The 19,362-nt window shown below is 44.9% G+C and overlaps 1 long non-coding RNA gene across 2 annotated transcripts; it reads right to left on the bottom strand.

Annotated features, from left to right (window-relative positions):
- Positions 1-5,318: 5,318 nt before the first annotated feature.
- Positions 5,319-14,742, bottom strand: LOC115648623. 2 transcript variants are annotated; one of them, XR_003999623.1, is made up of 4 exons: positions 14,639-14,742; positions 12,461-12,544; positions 9,212-9,313; positions 5,319-6,701 (listed from the first exon to the last, which is right to left on the bottom strand). It is a non-coding gene; the product is annotated as an uncharacterized LOC115648623 (long non-coding RNA). The 2 variants fall into 2 exon arrangements; XR_003999622.1 differs by lacking the exon at positions 14,639-14,742 and having other exon boundaries at positions 12,461-13,762.
- Positions 14,743-19,362: the final 4,620 nt, after the last annotated feature.

Here is a 19,362-nt window from a genome sequence, read left to right as displayed (position 1 = left end):
TTTAACTCTGTTCTGCTGAGACTCACACCTGCTTGTCAGCTGTTTGCAATGGGCCACCTGGATTGCTTTAGCCTCATTAGCACTACAAAAGTGATTTCCCTTCCCTCGGTATTCACCCCTTCTTGGCAACTGTTGAGGAGAGGCCACTTCCACCTTAATTGAATGATCTCATTAGCACTGATCGCCTCCCTACTTGGTAAGGCAACTCTCGTCTTTTATGTGCTGTGTAAATTATACCTGCCTACTGTATGTTCCACTCCATGCATGTGATGAAGTGGGTTCTAGCCCACAAAAGTTTATGCCCAAATAAATTTGTTAGTCTCTAAGGTGGCACAAGGACTCCTTATTGTTAGCGCAGTTAGAGCAGGTCGGGGAGCTAAATAACAGTGTGGGGGAGAGGAATGAAAGTGGAGATGATTGAGACTGGACTATCAGAGCAGGAAGCAGCTGGGTGAGTGGGGGGAGGTACAGGGCCGGTTCTTCCATTTAGGTGACCGAATTTGGGAGGGCAGCAGACTGCTCTGGTGGACCTCCCACAGGCGTCCCTGCGGACGGTCCGCTGGTCCCGCGGCTTCGGTGGAGGATCCGCAGGCACGCCTGCGGCAGGTCCACCGGAGCCACGGGACCAGCGGACCGTCCGCAGGAACGCCTGCGGGAGGCCCACTGGAGCCGCGAGACCAGCAAGCCGGCCCTGCGCCTAGGGTGCCAAAAACCCTCGCACCGCTCCTGGGGAGGTATGAAGGAGTGAGGGGGTGAAGAGTAAAGTTATGGGAAGGGTAGAAGCACAGGAGTTCCTGGGGACCAGAGTGGGTGGGGGTGGATCAGAGCATGGGATATCAGGAGCAATGGCATAGGTAGGATGGGACATTTGGGTGGGCAGACAATGATGGGGGGGCCCACACTCCCTCCAGCCAGCCTTGCAGGGGGCAATGGATGCTCTGGCCAGGGCCTTCTGGGGCCCCATTCGTGCACCCAGCTCCAGGAGGAGAAGCTGCTTTCCAGCAGCAATGGCTCCCATCCCAGTCCCATGCCAGTCCTGGCTCCCCAAGTGGCAGGACTACCTTTTTTGAGGATTCCTCTGCTGCCACTGGTTTGCCTGAAGCTTACCCTCCTGCCAGTGGCAGATTAGACACTGGGCCAAAGGAGCATGCCCAGGGCCCCCAGCCAATTGTGGGCCCAGGGAAAAATGGGCATCCTGCCTGCTCTAACTCCCCGCCTGGTGTTCCTGCCAGGAAGCGGGGTCAGGGCACAAGAGCTTGCCTTGCTCTGCCTGCTCCCTGGCTGGAGAGCAGGGCAAGCCCCTGTGCCCTGACTCTGCTCCCCAGCTGGAGCACCAGGCAGGCGGAGAAAACCCCCACGTCACAACCACGCTCCCCAGCTGAAGTGCCAGGCGGGCAGAACTGAGCGCTGGGTGGACGGAATGGGATAAAGCTGGAGCTGAAGCAGAGCCAGGGCTGGTGGGTGGCTATGCCCCGATGGGCAGTAGGCGGCACTACGCAGAATGATACAGGAGAAGGGAGGTAAGTGATAGACTGAGAATTGTGGATGGAACAGATGCTGCCTCAGTGAATGTGAACAACCACCAGCAGCAACAGAAGTGGCAGAAAGTCAGACTGCAGTCTTTTGGGCTCCGTTCATGTTATAACTTGTAATCAGTTGCTGGCATGGTTGGCTGTACACATGGCTTGTGTCTGAATACAACAAGGCTAAAACTCTGTGTCTGTGGTAAGTATACTAACTGTGTTGAGCTAACCATATTTTGCTACACCAGAGGCCTAGGGGTAGACAAAGCATCATGCTGTAACAAGTTCAGCTTTTTTGCAGTGTGGACTGGACACCCTAACTAAATTTGTATAACCAGTTTGGCTAGTCCTTCTTCACTGCTCTGTGTGAAGTACAAAGCCCACACATTGCCCCACATATTGCTGATACTAATCGGTCAGTGTGCATGTCCTCTAGTTGCTTTTTCCCTTACTGAAGTCCTGATTCAGAAAGGTATTTAAATGTGAATAGTGTCATTGGCTTCAATGGGACAACTTGGGTAATTAACACCAGATGTGCTTGAATACCTTACTGAACAGGGTACTGAGGCACTAGGGGATAGTTGTCCAGATTTTCCCAGAATTCACTAATACAAACATGGCAGGGCAGATATGCAAACACAGTATGATGGCAGAAAAACGGCTGGGAATACAAACTATACCCCATCACTTGTAACCATTTATCAAATAAAGATGAAAAAGTATTGCATGGACAGTGCCCCAAAGAGTTGGGGCCAAATTCAGTTGTGAGTTGATTAGTGTAGTTTACTCAGGCTACGTCTACACTACAGGATAAATTCGAATTAGCTTAAACCGATTTTATAAAACAGATATTATAAAGTCAATTGTGCGCGTCCACACTAGGCACATTAATTCGGTGGTGTGCGTCCATGGTCTGAGGCTAGCGTTGATTTCTGGAGCGGTGCACTGTGGGTAGCTACTGTAAAATAATGAGGCCAATAATGTTGATTTGTGTCCACACTAACCCTAATCCGATATAGTAATATCGATTTTAGCGTTACTCCTCTCATTTTGTAGGAGTACAGAAATCGATTTAAAGAGCCCTTTAAATCGATATAAAGAGAAGTGTAGTGTGGACGGGTGCAGCGTTAAATCGATTTAACGCTGTTAAAATCGTTTTAACAGCGTAGTGTAGACCAGACCTCAGTCAGAGGAGTTGTACTAACATACTCTGCCTTAAATTGGGTCTTTACTGCAGAAAACTTCCCCCAAATTCTAACCAGTTTTAAAAACTCTTTTAGCTAAACACTGTTGGTATTTGCCACGTCTTCAGTGACTGGTAGGGGAACCTGGGCCCATCCTTTACTTTGGGTTCTAGCTCAGGCGCCCTCCAGTTAGCAGCCAAGGCCTGCACTGCTATTCTTTGCTGCTATGCCCCAAGCCTTCTCCTACCTTCATGTCTCCCCATTCACTGAGCTTGCCAGCATCCCAACTCCCTTCTCTCAGGGAGAAACTGTGGATCCCCCTCCTAACAGGGTGCTGGCATAGGCGGCAGGTTATATACTTTTGTGGTGCTCAGGCACCAGGAATATTCAGGGCTGAGGGCCCTGCTCCACCAATATTTGGAGCTGGGTCTCTCCGCCGGCCCTGCCTGGATTGGGCCCCAGCCCCCACTCCCCTACGCATCACCCCACTGCTGCATCCCTGCACGTTCCTACGCAGAGTGGCTCCCGGCAGAACTGCTGTCTGCTGCCCCAGGGTCCTAGCGCCCCCCTCCCCCTAATGGCAGGGCAGGCTGCCCTTATCCTGCTCTTCCGCCCTAGCCCTGAGCCTCTCCAATGCCCCAAACCCATCAGCCCCAACCCTCATCCCTCCACACCCTAATCCTCTGCCCCAGCCCTAAGCCTCCTCCTGCATCATGAACCCCTCATCCTCAGCCCCAACCTTCATCCTCCTGCACCCTAATCCTCTGCCCCAGCCCTAAGCTCCCTCCTGCATCACGCACCCCTCATCCTCAGCCCCAACCTTCATCCTCCTGCACCCTAATCCTCTGCCCCAGCCCTGAGCCCCCTCCTGCATCATGAACCCCTCATCCTTAGCCCCACAGCCCTCCCTGCTGAACACCCTCCTATCCCCAAACTCCCTCCCAGAGCATGCACCCCCTTCCCACACACCCCCTCCTGCCCCCAAACTCTCTCCCAGAGCCTGTACCGCCTCCCACCCCCAAACTCCCTCCTAGAGCCTGCACCCCTCACCCCATCCTACACCCCCACCCCCAGCCCAGAGCCTGCTCCCAAACTCAGTCCCAGAGCCTGCACACCCACCCCCTTCCCCAGCCCGGAGCCTGTACCCAGCACCCAAACTCCATCCCAAAGATGCTGGGAATGGGGAGCTGGTGAGGGGCTGCTGATTTATTACTGTGGCTCTTCGGCAATGTTCATCGGTAAATCCTGGCTCCTTCTCAGGCTCAGGCTGGCCACCCCTGCAGCAGGCAATGACACTGCAACAAGAGCTGGAGTAGGGAACAGACAGGACTGGGAGAGGAATAGGTCGGAGGGGATGGGCAGAAGGGGTCAGGCTTTGGAGGAAACAGGCAGAAGAGCCTGTGCCGACTACAGTCCACTCCTTGCAGAGTCTGGACCGGAACCCAAGACTCACCCTTCCTCTGCTGTCAGAAAACCCCCTGGCAAAGTGTGTGTCTCCTCTCCCTTAAGTGCTGGTCCACATGGATGATGACAATTTCCTACTGCTATCTGTTACTACCTTAGCTCAAGTAACTGAGGTATGTGCAGTGGATCTAAAGGTTCCAGACACAGGGCTGCACCATGTGAGTGTCCACATGATGCCACATGATGGAATTTCTGTTTTTCAGTTAGCTTTTTAAAAAACCCTAAGAAATACTACATGATCCTGTAATTAAAAATTATTGTTATGCTATCCACCAGGGGCCAAATTAAGACTGAACAGGCAACCTTAGTTCTATCATTTTCTAACGCTTGAGTGCTTCATTTTGCAACATTAATGTTCTTTTAATGTAGCTTTGTGTGTATAATAACTGATATAGGCTTATAACTGATATTTTTATGCTTACTTGTATAGTAAATGGGTCATATTTTTGATGTAAGTAATAGAATCTGAAGAGATAAACTATGACTGAATTTGAATATTTAAATATCTTATCTTGACTGTTCATTCCTTGACACACTTACCTACCAACAGAACTGAAAGCCAAGTCAGTTCACAGACACACAAATTGTTAACAGGAGTTTTGACTGAATAAAGACTGAAAGATTTGGGACCAGATCCTGCAGCCCTTACTCACATTCAATATGAGTACAAGCTATAGAACTGGATCTTTGGCCCTCTTAGTCACATAACTCACAATACAATGTGTAGATATTGCATCAGTAATCTTATGTAATATGTTCCAATGCTGACCCTATTTAAATTGGTACATTTACTCAATATCTAGTTCTCAAAACCATGTGACAGTTTCAGATAAGGAACTGATGAAAGAATGAAGTGCAATAAGAACAACTTGAAGTCAAAGCCAGAATCAAGCTGTGAAAGAAACAAAACAGCATTTTATGGCGGAAGATTTTTCCAGAGATATTCAAAGGCCTAGTTAAAAGCGCTCTCTCTCACACACACACACGCACACATATATATATTATTCAGTCTTGGAGAGAATTACTTTCCATTTGACATGATGTAGTTGGGGCTTTGTTCTGATTTCACAAACAAATAATTTTAACTAAAATTTATTTAAAAGTTTATATTAAAGAAGTAATTTCATAAATTATATGACCTCTTCTCTTATCCTCTAAATCTTTCTCCAAAATTACTGCTTTTATATAATCTTCCTATGTTAATCTCCCTCCCTGTTCATGAAATCTTTCTGCAGCAGTTCTCAAACTATGGGTTGGGACTCCAAAGTGGGTCGTAACCCCGTTTTAATGCGATGCCAGGGCTGGTGTTAGACTTGCTGGGCTTCGGTCCCCCTGTCTGGAGTGGTGGGGCTCAGGCTTGGCCCCTGCTCCTGGGGTCCTGTAGTAATTTTTGTTGTCAGAAGAGATTGCAGTGCGTTGAAGTTTGAGGACCCTTGGTAGAGTATTCCATTTATTGAGTGAAATCCTGGTCCAAGTGAGGTCAATGAGAGAACTTCCAAAGACTTAAAAAGGGGCCAGGATTTCACCCATTATATTTTTCTGAATCAGAGTGGGAGGGACCATAGGTTTATTGCATGTAAATCAAAGCGTACACTTAAAAGCATTCTATAAATAATATTAAGCAGCCATAAAAGAAAACCTTACATTTCTAAATACAAGACTTGTTCCTCCTCTTCCCTCTCTTTTTCACATCCATCTAGATCCATCTCTTTGGTAGTACTGATCAGTTAGGCCTGGATCCCAGCATCCATTTAAGGGTATCTGCAGGATCACAGGATTGGATACTTTCTTGCTTTCCCTCTTCAAACATAGTGTTCCTTCATAAGGCTGACTACATCACAAGATTTTAAGGACACAGCTTTCTCCTTTACACTGCACTGAAGAAACTAAAGGACAATTTAGAAAATAAAAACCAATATAGCAAACATCTAGAAATAAAATTCCTTGTTAATGTAACTGCATGGGTAATCAAGGATATATTCTGGCTGGTATAACATAAAACATTGATTGAGAATTAAATCAATTAAATCGTAGGCTGTTCCAGCAAAACTGCAGTGAACAATGCACTGTGTGACAGGCCAGTTGACCAAGCGAGGAATGAGATGCTTGTCCAGAAACATTTGCTGCCTGCAACATCATTGGTGGAGACTGTTACCTGCACACATTAGGGCACCCCTCTTTTTCCAGGCCCTCGAGCTCCAGGCATAACCCGGTAAATTTAGGTACCCCCACCTTTTCCCAATTCGTAGGGCTCTAGGCGTATACTACTACTGCAGATTTGCAGGACCTTTTACCAGTGCGAGAGCCTTACACAGTAATATACTACATAACCTCTATTTATTAACAATTACCAAAAACAGACTGCACATGCTACACATACAGTGCTCACCACTCTCAATAAGCCAGATGAACTTTTCTTGATGGTCAGTCAGGATCAGGTCCATCTGGGGGACTCCAGTTTCTGCATGGTGTCATTAGCAGAGTGTTGAGGTCTGGCAGCTCTGATCTTTGGGGTTGTGTCCTGGATATTCTGGAATAAGCGAGTCCACACATGGAGATAATCAGGAATAACTCCATGTATAGACAAGCCCACAGACCCCAGTTTATATAGTGAAACTTGAGTCCTGCTTAGCTGTACGTAACCAATCATCATACTGAAATCTGTCTAACCAATCCTAACACAGTGGAACAAAATTCTCTGATCAACTCTACCCCACCACCTTCATTAATTTACACCTAGCAAAATTAATTATGTAACAGACAGAAACAATTTAAGAACCTTACAGAGACCATACAGATAAACAATAGGGAAGTGGGGACAATAATGACAAAACAATAAAGAAATGAGGATTTCACAACCACAACTATTGATAAGTGACTTATTGCCAGCCAGACAGGGGTGGCTCCAGCCCTAGCACGCCAAGCGCATGCTTGGGGCGGCATGCCGCGGGGGTGCTCTGCCGGTTGCTGGGAGGGTGGCAGGCAGGCTGCCTTCGCCGGCACGCCTGTGGGAGGTCCACCGGAGCCGCGGGACCAGCAGACCCTCCGCAGGCACACCTGCGGGAGGTCCACCGGAGCCGTGGGACCAGCAACCGGCAGAGCACCCCCAGCGGCATGATGCCATGCTTGGGGGGGCGAAATGTCTAGAGCCACCCCTGCAGACAGAATGCAAACAAACTAAGTTTTCTTTAGCCATCTTAAGATCTGTTTCTTTATCTGGTGATAGTGGGTGCTATTAGGATAGGGTCTCCTTCTTAACAGCCTGATATTACATTGTTTTAATGCAATTTAGATGGAATGTGAGGACGTGACTTCCTGCTTCTCAGGTAATGGCTGCTGCTCAGCTGCTCTTTCAATCTGGCTGCAGACGAAGGCCTTAGGCCTTACAAAATGGCTGCAGATAAAGGCCTTAGCCTTACAGATATGGTATGAAAGATAAGATGGGTCAGGACTGAGGATCCTCCTGGGCTCTTGTCTCTCTCATGATCTATGCAATTTTTATTATCTCCTCAATAGATTTGCTGCAATGCTGTATTACTGTTACTAATTAATGTTTTAGAAAAGGGAATGAACAGTGAGATGCCATAATTAGCAGAAAATAAAATAATTTAAATTAGTTAAGACTAAAGACGACGGTGTGGAATTTCAGAGGGAACTACACAAACAATCTGAATGGTCAATGTGAGAACATCCACCAGAAAATTGGTATGGGAAAGAGCAGCTACGCTCTGCATCTTCAAGCTGCGAGGAGGTGGAAGTGGCACAGAAAGGATGCCCATTGGCTCCTATGGTGACCACAGTTACACAATTTAAAAACACTGGACAACCGCCCTTGGTAAAACATGGAAGTAAAACTCTTACACCAGAGGAGGCTAGAGCCATGGGAAAGCACATGGGCCCTTGTGACTGAGATACAGTGCTTAACTGGTTAGCCAAATTATCTGTTACACCACATTTACCTCAAGATGATGTGATATGTATACTAAGGGAATGTATGTCTAATTATGATTTTGCAACTCTTCCTTATAATGTATTAATTGATGCAAATAATGAACCATCTACTATCTATTCATTTGTATTTTGATTGTTTTATCCACATGATAATGTAATGGGAAAGGCATATTCAGAAAAGCAGAGTGTAGATGAAAGGCCAGAAAAATATTTTCTGAGGAAAAAATTGTTATTCTGGTTGGCTAGACTAGGGGTGAACTGAAATGGGATAATCACTTATGATACACAAGAATTAAGAGAACTTTATGTGCAGGGTTTATCTCCTAGCATACGACTAGCTATGGGTCCAATAGATACATGTAACAGTCAGCTGCCTTTACTAGAAGCAAGAGCATGGGAGATTTTTGAACTCCAGCAATTAGTCCATCAAAGAACATCAGCAAAAATGAAGGTATCAGCATATAATAGTAAGGAGACAACAAGTGGTAAAAGCGGCCACATAGGACAAAGTTCCGTCACTACGAAACCCCTGGACAACAGAAACATTATGTTTAGAGGAACTGGAGATGAGATAAGGATTTTTAAAAAGCTTATGCTAAAAAGATTGTCTCAGTATGAGCCATGGGACAAGCTAAATAAGCAGAGACTGTCAGCAGAGGACATGTTTCTAAAATTGGCTAAATACGAATCTGGGCAAAAGGCTGGAGGGCCAAGTTTTGACGCTCCTGTAGAGTCTGTCTCCACTAGCATACTTACTGTAGTTAACGACGAATGGGGCAGGCCTACAGTAAAAATTAAAATAATGGGAAGCTTCGGAAAAATAGAACAATCAATGCTGGTGGATACAGGGACTCCACTAGTTTATGTCATGTCTCAAGGGAAGTCCTACAGCTAAGAACTTGCCAGCATGAGAATTGAAATCTTTGATCTCATATAATGGTAAAGAAAATGTCATTCCATTTACTTATGAAGTTACATGCCATATTGTCTCTCTATCTACACAGGCCTCATTTGGACTGCAAAAATTGGATGGTACAGGCATATTAGGAATAAATCTGTTGCAACAATTCAATATAACTATTGACTTACCTGATAAGATGTTGATTCAAGCCGAACATGGAGAAGCAGGTATTCTAATTCCTGCAAGACACCACATCTGTGATGTCAAGGCTCCAGAAGAATTGCAGCTTCCTGTATGGGAGACAGAAATCCAACAAGTTATCAAAAAAATCACAAGGAAGTGTTTGCTCCTAACAAACTAATTTGTGGAAAGGTTCAAGCCTCAATAAAGGTAGAAGGTCCTGATCCAAAGCCTATACGTCAATACCAGTACTCTGCAGAGGCGAAGGAGGGGATTCGACCCACAATAGAAACATTATTGAATTAAGAAGTGCTGATACCTTGTCAAAGTGTCTGAAACTCTCCTATCTGGCTGGTTAGAAAGGCCAATGGAAGCTCCTGGAGGTTAACCGTGGACTCTAGGAGATTAAAAAGGTGACACTCAGGTTGGCCCCTGTTGTTGCTAAATTTCCAGAGGTGATGAATTTAATCACTGAAGGTGCATGCTGGTACAGTGTCCTAGACATCTCTAATGCCTTCTTCTCCAAACAACTCCATCCCTTCTACTACTTTAAATTTGCCTTCACTTAAGAACAAGTCACCGTTACAAGGGTTCCCCAAAGGTATCACAATACTCCAAGTTTATGTCATTGCATCGTAGCAGCCTTATGGAAAACTGCCTCCTACCATGACAACATTGTCAGTTATGTAGACAACATACTGATAGTTACCAAAATCAAGCAAGACAACATCAAAGTTCTATATGAAGTACTAGGAATTCTGAAAACAGCAGGTTCCTAGAAAACCCAACCAAAGCCCAGCTAGTTCAACAACAATTAGTCTACTTAGGGATGCAACTGGGCCCTGCCAGGAGGAAACCTGATACCAGTCGAACAGAGCTAATATCTTAACAGCCTGCTCCAACAGATGATAGCACACTCAGGTCCTTCCTAGGCCTGGTTGATTTTTCTCGAGAAGGTTATAGTGAGAAGGCAAGGTCACTTTACCAGCTACTTAGGAAAGGTCAACTATGGAAGAGGGGAGGGAAAGAGCAAAGAGCTGTACAACAGTTGAAGCAAGCCTTAATGGAAGCATCTGTCCTGGCATTTCTGCAGGTAAACAAACCCTTCCACCTCTAACTAGCAACCACTAACACAGCAATCACTGCTATCCTACTGCAACATCATGGAACTTCCCTGAAGCCCATAGCATATGGGTTCAGAATGTTATCAGCAGTGGAATAGCAATTCACTAAATGTGAATGAGAGGTATTGGCTCTTATATGGGCATATATTGGGGGTATATAGTGGGCATGGCTCCTATAGTGTTAAAGACCCTGCACACTCCTGTGAAGTATGTGCTGACTGAGAGAGCCAACTCTGGAGGAGTAAGCCACCCTGGTCTAGCTAACTGGACCTTAGCTTTGATCAACAAAGAAATACAAGTAGAAAAGGTTGCACGTCCCAGCCTGGCACCATTCACACTTTGCGTTCCTGCACCAAAAGAGCTCCTGATAAATCATGAGTGTCCTCTTCCCGAGAATATGAATCCTGAGATCATATCACCTTTCAAGTTAGAATCAGTGCTTGAAGAAGCTAAAACTTATAACCGAGACCTGTGGGTTGTGGATGGAAGCAGCGTGTATGTCAATGGAAAAGCAGCCACAGGGTTTGTGGATTTACATGTTGCATCTGACAAAGCATTCAAAGGAACCATCGCACACAACTCAGCCCAGGCTGCAGAAATAGTGACAATCATTGTAGCCTTGGAAAAGGTTTAATCTTCCACAGATATTACCATCTGCACAGATTCTGATTGGACAATGAGGGCATTGCTGGACTGGATGGTTATTTGGAAAATGAGGGAAATGAGAACAGCAGATAACCAGCCAGTGGCTTATGCCCGATATCTGCAATATGCATGGCAGTTAGCTGAGTCCAGGAGGGGTGACACTTTCTTGTTTAAGGTTAAGGCCCACTGAAAGAATCAATCAGAAATCACTCTCCTGAATAGCAAGGTGGATTGACTGTCAAAACAAGCTGCAAGTTTGGGACCAGAGTTCAGATGGGATAAGGTAAAAGCAACCATTGATGCCTTAACATCAACAGACCCCACTGATCATCAGGACATCATAAGGTTACAATCACAAGACCCAGAAATTAAGCAGCTAGTAAAGGATGGCAAATACAAATCCTATACCATTAAACATCATTCATCTGATTTAATTATGGCAACTAAAAACAAGGTTGGAGACCAGGAATCTACAGAGGGTGGTATTCCATTGCTTGTAATCCCAACTGTGCTTCAACAAGAACTGATACAACTGGCACATAGACAGGGTCATTTTGGAGTCCAGAAAACACTATGTAAGTTGGCTACTGTGGCCTGATGGCCAGAGATTGCAAGAGATATAGAGCATTATATCAACAACTGCCTGAGATGTGCTCAAAATAACCCAGACACCAAAATCATCAAAGGACCTCTTCTCTATCAACCAGTGGATGGTCCATAGCTAAGGTGCAAATTGATTATATTGGTCCCCTACCTCGAACAAATAGGGGAAAATCAATATTGTTTAGTGTGCATTGACCCCTTCTCAAAGTGGATCAAGGCTTATTCAGCATGTAATTGTACAGCTCAAACTACAGTCAAGTTATTGCCGGAAAATGCATTCAGTCGGTTTGGTCTACCAAGAGTCATCGATTTTGATCAGGGTCCTCATTTCACCGGGGAAATAACCAAACAACTCTGTATAGCCCTGGGGTGCATCAAAGATACCATGTAGTAGGCCACCCTCAAGCATCTGGCCTTGTAGAAAGATCAAATAGATGTCTGAAGACTGCACTCTGGAAAGTAATTGATTTCTCAGGCAAAAACTGGGATTGATAGGTCCCATTAATTCTCATGGCAATGAGATCCACCATAGGATCCCATGGTTTCACTCCTCAAGTGTTGTTATTCGGACGACCTATGGTAATGCTGGAACAATGGTGGGTGCCAGGAGGGGGACCTCCTGATGAATACTGACCAAGAGCAATAACAGACCAATATATAAAATCCATGCTAAGGGTCATCACTGGTGTGCAAAGGGCAGTAGCTGTCACCCTAAAAGCCAATTGTAGGAAGATGGACCAAAGGCTCAATAATAACCTTAAATTCATTGAATAGAATGTGAGTGATCAAGTTCTATTCAAGTATTATTCAGAATAAAACCATCCACTCAGTCCTAGATGGGTTGGTCCTGTTACCATTATAAACAAAGCAAGTCCGACTACTTACCAGCTGGAATAAAGTCTCGGAAGAAACGAGTCACCAAATGGTTTCACAGCGCACAGTGGAAGTGAAACATCTGCCCAGACAACACTGTAAAGGAAAAAGAGAGGAAAAATAATCATAAACCACCTTAGGTAAAATGGATATTTTCATGTTTTCTTTTATAGGGTACTGAAGAAAGCATGAACACTCTTGGAAAATATCTGATGTCTATAGTTATGGCATGGTTATGCCTATGGATTTGCCAAAGTCTAATAGTTCAAGAAAACGAGCATTGGTTTTGTAAAGTGAATGAGAGTCTACTCTACAAATGGAAGATTCCTGTTTCTGAGTATGACCAGGACAAGGATTCAGAAAGAGGTATATACACAAGAGGACTTTGAAAATGAGGAATATGATGAGGCGTATGACAAGAATTACGAGAAGGAAAACAAAGGAGATAGAATCCAAATGATGCCAAGGGCACCACCTAAAGCCCCTACAAAACCCTTTCCAGGAGGAAATTAGGGCAGAAGCACTGCCTAAGACACCATTTAAAATACACACTTTTGGATTTAAATGGGGAAAACAAGATCTGTCAGCAACTCAAATCCCTCTCACTCCTGCATATTGGGTAGTCGCTGAGGATGTATGACTGGATTATCCAGCATTTACTCCTACGTAATGGAAGGGTATTGTTATTTAGTTATAAAGGAGAATAAAGGCAACAACTCACTGGTGTCATTCACCCTACACGACAATCGAACACACGACCCAGTGCTAAATCCAACCGGATAGCTAAAATATATTAAAAAGTTATCTAATGGATGTGCATGGATGTTGGAACTTTCCCCTTTCATAGGTTGTTCACAGGACTGGGACTCATCCAAGTGTATCAATTTTAAAACCAGTGCACCTTCTACCACAACACCAGGCTTTATAAATATTACTTCTAGCCTACATCACCATAATTTTCAATCCACTTCAACTAAATTACATGTGCACTCCCTTATACCAACGAACATTTAATCATGAATCTATCCTATCAAGTATGCAGAAATCAATGTTCTCTCTCTTTGACTAATTAGGTTTCACCTAAATTTTGCAAGTTGGATGACTCAGTAAAATGACAACTTCACCTGCACAGGAATTCTCATGGTTAATACTAGTATTTTTCACTCTGGGGTGTGGATTGTTAGAGGCCCGTTTGAACTGAAAAAACATTGTTCAAATTGACCATTGCTCCACCACCACAAACTAGTTACGTGGGCGGGGGCTGCTCCAGGCACCAGCACACCAAGTGCATGCCTGGGTGGCAAGCCACGGGAGGGTGGCCTGCCGGTCGTTGTGAGGGCAGCAGGCAGGCGACTTTCGGCAGTGTGCTTGTGGGAAAACTGCCAGTCCCGCGGCTTTGACGGCAGGTACGCTGAAGGCACGGGACCGGTGGGCCTCCTGCAGGCATGCCGCCGAAAGCCGCCTGGCTGCCGTGCTTGGGGCAGCAAAATACATAGAGCTGCCCCCATACGTGGGACCTTTTATTGTCAAAAAGGATGTATCAAGAATTATGATCACTGAACTTAAATTCACCCTAAAGAAGTTCATAATGCCTATTCAAATCTCTATCATTCCACTACATCTTCTGTGTGCACCCTTTGTGATGCCATTATTAATGGGATGGAGAGCATGGCTACAAGGAATCTTGCCATCCTCCTTACAACAAAGGAAGAAAAGAGATGTGACAGTAAAGGTGCTTGGAGGAGTAGGAGCTGGACTTGGGGTAATTAATACCATCGATCAAAACTTCCTTGCCAAAAGAATAGGTGATCTAGGTCATGACGCATCAACCTTATTGAAGCCACTATCCTCAGCACTGATGGGATTAAGACCCACCAAATTCAATATTGTAAATATCTTCCCTTATTGGTTGGATATTCAGGAACAATATCACCTACAGGTATTGGGAGCTCTTGACATCCTCCAATCAAATCTGTCTGAGGCACTTACCTGTATGGAAGCCCAGCAATGGTTATTAAGTGTGGCAAAATCAATTGTAAGAGATGGCCTAAATGGAACCATGCCTTTGGAGTTAAAAAGAATAATCAGAAATAACTCCAATGAACTTGAGAAAAGGCATCATGAATGGTGGAGACTCGTTAATTTTATGTACTATCTCCATAATGAGACTATTATAGCCCTTGTACTCACCTTAAGGTCAGCTATTGAGAAAAATATCTATCCTCTCATTCTGCTAGGAATTTTTGCCAACCAATCCCTAATGGTGCCTTTGTGGAAGAAAGTAAATGGGTGCATCTTAAAGAGAAAAAGTATAAACTCATTAATGTAAAACCCTGTACTAAGCAGAAAGGGTTGGGATACACTTGCACCTCAGGCATATGGGAGGAGGCCCATGTGTGCCTAAACTCTTTGTCAGGAACATGTAATTACAAGCTGCACCACCATTTCCTTGGTAACCAGTTGGCCATAGTGCAGGTAGATAGACACTGTGTCTGTGTAAAAAGTCTGTGTCCAATGTTTACTGTAAATAGGTTTTACCATATAATCAAACAATTTTACTGCAAATATTTGTGTCAAGTATCTAGTCTAAGGGGGTGTGATACAAATGTGACGTTGCATGACCCAGAGTCAGAATTCATTCAGTCTGAATATCAACTATACGACTACATACAGCCTATACATATTGGAGCTGACTTAGAGGCTATCAAGAAATTACTGCGCCATAAACAGCTCACCTATTATATCAACAACTTAAAAACAGAAGGTCTTAAGACTCTTCTCACTGTCCATCATTCAGTGGATAAAATCAAACAAATCCTTAAGAAAGTAAAGGATGAAACCACATCTCTACATTGGTGGTGTTGCCGGCACAGGGTGCCCAAGGCAAGCAACAGCAGGGTCTGTTGCCTGGTGTGCGTAGCACCAATAAACACACCAGGATGGAGAAGCAAACCAAGTTTAATTGAGATCTCAAAGCGGTGCAAGGAAAGTGATGCCTCAGATCAAGCACACCTAAAACAAGCGGCTTTTCTCTTTTATACCCGAGTTGTTTACTGCAAAATCTGCTGACTAGCTCATCCCCCGTTCCCCCCTCCCTCTTCCGTCCAGCTGTAGACATATACATATCTAAAAGCGGCCTTGAGTTCATTTCAGCCTAACTCCAGTCTGTTACAACAAATCACTGGCTGCTGACACTACACTTTTGCAGCTGTTAACACATTAAGGTTACACAAAGTGTTTAACATGGAGGAACAATGGTTCATTGAGGCCTGAGCAGGAGGGCTTCATCGGCACTCGTGATCTTCCACCCTCACGAGTTACCTAGGGTTATGCCTAGTGACACCAACAATGGGAAGGTATTTTTACCACCCATGCGGGTAAAGCTCATGCTGCTTGGATCACCATGCTCCATCCAATTATGGTATTCTTAATCATACAATTTCTTTTAATCATTTATGCAGTTGTACTAAATGTTTATCTGTGCAAGCTCAGAAAGGTTAAGAAAAGGTCTAAGCAAGTTCCCTTTGACATCTCTATTCTTAATACCTAGGTATAGTTATTCAGTTAGATACTTGCCTGTTATATTATCTGTGAATCTTAATATGTGCATTATTATGTTGATACTTACATTTGTTATAATTGTCTACATTGTACCAAGGTTGTTTGGGACCTTTGTACTTAGTTAAGTAAAAGGCCCCAAGGAGGGGATATGTTGGGTATAAGCTGTTATGGTTTATTGAGTTACATGTGTGTATCAGACCCAATAATCAGTTTTAAGAATATTGCAGCAATCCAAGATGAATCTGAACTGTCATCTTGTGACCCCCTCTGTGCACTGTCAGCTTGGCCTGGATGTAACTGGATTGAACTGTTTGTTCCCTGCACTGGGCGATCCCAAGGTCACACCACCTCAGACTGTTTCCCGCCTTTCCCAGTATCATACCATGTTTTCCCACCACAGACTCTATAAAAGAACTGTAATCACAGACCAGTGGCGCAGTCCATCACAGCAACTCTGTGTGCGCAGTTTAGGTCTTCGTGGCACTAGTACACTACCGAAGAATACCAGAAGACAGAAAAAGACACCAACATCCTGAGGCTTCTCGGTCCGCTCCTTCAGTTCCAACAGTCATCAAGGGACTCTCCAGTGCTCCTGCTCCACGGGTTCCAATTACCCACAGAGTAGAGGTCCTGGACTTCACCGCCACTGAAGTGCTGGGAATATAGTGAGACAAATAATTAGCATTTCTTAATTGGGGTTATATTTTCTTCAATGCCAGGATGGGTTTGGTTTCAATTTTGCTTTATGCTCATAGGAAGGGCTGCTGTGTCACTGGTTTTGTGTTGTTTATATAGTTATTGCTCGTTCACATTTATCCCTTCCCTTATCTGTAGTTTATCCCTTAATACACTTACCTGTTGTTTAACCCTTATTTCTTTACCAGTTTTTATTTATTGTACACCACACAAGGAAAGAGGGGAGGAAATCTGCACCAGTCCACTGGTGACAGATACAGCAGAGGATGAAACTGCTCTTTTTGGAAAAAGGGGCTTGTTCCTATTCTGATACCTGCACCATTTATGCATTCCGCATTATCTTGGCTCCCCTTTGAGATAACATTTTTACACAATGGATAGTTCAACTATGTGACTCATTTTCAAAGAGTATCACTTATACCAAGATCATACTAGGATTTTTTTTTTTAAAGTTACACATGTTGAGTGTGGTCCCGAAGAATGAGGAAATTCCTAATTCCAATCTTGGCTCTGTGACCTGACTCACTATGTAGCCTTGGGCAAGTTATACTTTTGTTCAGTTTCTGCATTGGTAAAATGGAAATAATAATGACCACCTTCAGATCTGACAGAGAGGTTGTTAGGATTAATGAGTTAATGTTCTTTTACGAATGCTTTGAACATATAAAGTATTGTTATATGGATAATGGAAACATTCATAGACGTGGAACAGCAGTGATTTGGGATACAACTGTTGAAAAATATCACCCTCAGTTCCTTGACATAGACTGTACTCTTTCAATGTTTCACTGGATGGAAATAAGAATTGCTATGCCAGATCAGATCAGTGGTTCCTCTAGTACAGTATCTTGTTTCTGACAGTGGCCAATACCATATGTTTCAATAGATGGTTTACAAACTCCAACGTAGAATACCCTGCGCATAGGGAAGTTTCTTCCTAAATCATATATATTCATGGTTGGTTTATGTCTAGAAGCATGAAGATTTCTCATTCTGTAGTCTTCTCTCACAAGCAGATATTCCATAATTCAATTGTGGGGTTTCTGGCACCTTCCTTTGAAGCAATATTAGATGAGACAGATACTACATCTTCTCCAACTCTTATCTGCAGTTACACGCCTGGCCCCAATTCTGCAAGATAGTCTATGCAGGCAGGTCCCTAAGCCTGTGTAGAGCCCTACTGACTTCACTAGAATTGTGCCGAAGCTTAAACAGCCATTTGCATGGATCAGCTTGCATGGATCATCAGATGCTAAATCAAACTCCATTTCTCACACCTGTAACTATTTCAAATAGTGAATTACCGTGTTGTGGATCTATAATTGTTTTGATTATTTGTTTTGGGTCAGGATAAATTTTAATTTTAAACATAATAGGTTGCTAGTAATCAGCTACTACATAATGGGCCCAATTTTTAGTTACGTCAAACTCCTTTTCACCACTCTGGCAGTACACTGCAGTGCAAAGTGAGTGTAAACTACATTTTGTGACAAAGTTCCTCCTCTACCTTCGTGGGTCCTGCGCTTACTGGCGGATTTGCTCACCTCAGTGATCTTCCCCTCTTGTGGAACCCACAGTCTGGGTCAGCTCCTCCTGTGTCTGATCAGGAGTTGGGAGGTTTGAGGGGGAACCCGGGCCCGCCCTCTACTCCGGGTTCCAGCCCAGGGCCCTGTGGATCGCAGCTGTCTAGAGTGCCTCCTGTAACAGCTGCATTACAGCTACAACTCCCTGGGCTATTTCCCCATGGCCTCCTCCAAACGCCTTCTTTATCCTCACCACAGGACCTTCCTCCTGGTGTCTGATAATGCTTGTCCTCCTCAATCCTCCAGCAGTACACTCTCTCACTCTCAGCTCCTTGCCCTCTTGCTCCCAGCTCCTCACACATGCTCCTTCTCCTCTGGCTCCTCCCTGCCTGACTGGAGTGAGCTCCTTTTTAAACCCAAGTGCCCTGATTAGCCTGCCTTGATTGGCTGCAGGTGTTCTAATTAAAGTAGCTATCTCCACTGCCTTCTAGAAAGATCTTAATTGGCCCCAGGTGCCTTGATTAACCTGGAGCAACTGCCATTTGGTTACCAGGGTCCTATTGGCATCCAGCGGGGGTGGGCGGGCGAAGCCCGCCCACTTCTAAAGGGCCTCCCCCCAGCCTAAGGGGAGGACCCACAGGTCTGGGACACCAAATAATTACGGGGGACAACTAATGAAAAAAAACAGGATCGGGAGTGAGGTCATAGGGCTAAACGAAGGGAACCCGATGGGGACACCGAGCAGAGAACCCCGGACAATGCCCACTGCTCCTCGAAGATGTCAAGGGAGCCAGTGGACGCCGCCCAGAGGAACTCTGCCCGGATGCGTGAGCAGACGGAGGAACGGAAATAGGCCCTACAGTCGCAGGAAATCCCGTCGGCCAACCTCCTCTCCCTGGTGTTGTAGATGGTCAGTTTGGCCAGGGCCAAGAGGAGGTTGAGAAGGAGATCCCGCGACTTCGTGGGGCCACAGATGGGGAGCGTGTAGATAAAAAGGTGAGGGGAAAAGTGCAACCAAAAACGCAGGAAAATATTCAGGAGGAGCCGGAACAGGGGCTGCAACCTGGCACACTCCAAATAAACGTGCGCCAAGGTCTCCTTCTCACCACAGAAAGGGCAGGTGCTAGGGACAGA

Source organism: Gopherus evgoodei, chromosome 3 (genome assembly GCF_007399415.2).
Source record: "Gopherus evgoodei ecotype Sinaloan lineage chromosome 3, rGopEvg1_v1.p, whole genome shotgun sequence".
Classification (NCBI taxonomy): domain Eukaryota; kingdom Metazoa; phylum Chordata; order Testudines; family Testudinidae; genus Gopherus; species Gopherus evgoodei.
Note: the sequence above shows the minus strand (reverse complement) of the source record. Positions and strands in the feature narration are given on the sequence as shown.